General features: G+C 42.3%; 1 pseudogene; it reads right to left on the bottom strand.

Annotated features, from left to right (window-relative positions):
* Positions 1-507: 507 nt before the first annotated feature.
* On the bottom strand, positions 508-748 carry LOC114225949 (cytochrome b-c1 complex subunit 7 pseudogene; annotated as a pseudogene).
* Positions 749-1,036: the final 288 nt, after the last annotated feature.

Here is a 1,036-nt window from a genome sequence, read left to right as displayed (position 1 = left end):
ATGCAGTTCTCTAAAAACCCTCTTAAGCCTACAGAGATTATTATAATCTACAACCTTGCAAGGACACGAGTCTCACATAGGCAGCTACTTTGTCAAGTAGTACTTCTATGTCTTTGAGATCCTAAACCTGCCTCATTGAAGCGTGAATGCTTCTAGTGTTTTGTTTTGTTTTGTTTATCATTATAATAGACGTTTATTTAAAGTAATACAGGGACGCCAGGTAGCTCAGTTGGTTGAATGTCTGCCTTCGGCTCAGGTCATGGTCCCGGGGTCCTGGGATCAAGTCCCGCATCGGGCTCCTTGCTCAGCGGGGAGTCAGCTTCTCCCTCTGCCTACCACTCCCCCTGCTTGTGATCTCTCTCTCTCTCAAATAAATAAATGAAATTTAAAAAATCTTTTAAAGTAATACATTTGCAGCTCAAACAGTTCTAAATTGTACATTTCAGGTTTACCCAACTTCTTAAAAATATTTGAAGGCAGTGGCAACTGCAGATTTCCATTCCATGATTATTTCTTTGCCCATTCTTCTCTCCCTTTTCTTTCCTGAATAACTTCTTTCAGATATGGTTCAAGGTAGAATTTAGCCGCCTCATATTTTGTCCACTGCTCTTAAAGAGCAGATCTGCTGCCGCATGGTCAGGTCCAGGGCTCTCTCAGTGTGAAACATCCTGTCGTTATAAAGGTTCTCAGGAAGCCTTCGTGTGGCCTCTTTCACATCATCATTCTCGTATGCTGTATCATCTCACATTAACCCCGGTTTATGGAACCCTACAGCATTGTAATAACATTTTCAAATACCTTCCAGCCACCGGCTTGATGCTGCAACCCGAGGCCACAGCATTGAATGCTTCTAATATTTTGAGATTGGGTAAGCCATTTCATTTTTATCTACTGAGATCTTACAGATTGTGGCTGAAGTCTAGAGCTTTATCTTCGTAACCTAGGCCTACATGACATTACCTAAATCAAAGTCACCAGCGATGCATCTGAGAAGTTCATGCCAACCAAAACCCAGCCTAGGGACTTGGGTGACATT

This window comes from Eumetopias jubatus, unplaced genomic scaffold (assembly GCF_037043125.1).
Source record: "Eumetopias jubatus isolate StellerSeaLion01/CBP00866 unplaced genomic scaffold, mEumJub1_p1.0 scaffold_12, whole genome shotgun sequence".
NCBI classification, from domain to species: Eukaryota; Metazoa; Chordata; class Mammalia; order Carnivora; family Otariidae; genus Eumetopias; species Eumetopias jubatus.
Note: the sequence above shows the minus strand (reverse complement) of the source record. Positions and strands in the feature narration are given on the sequence as shown.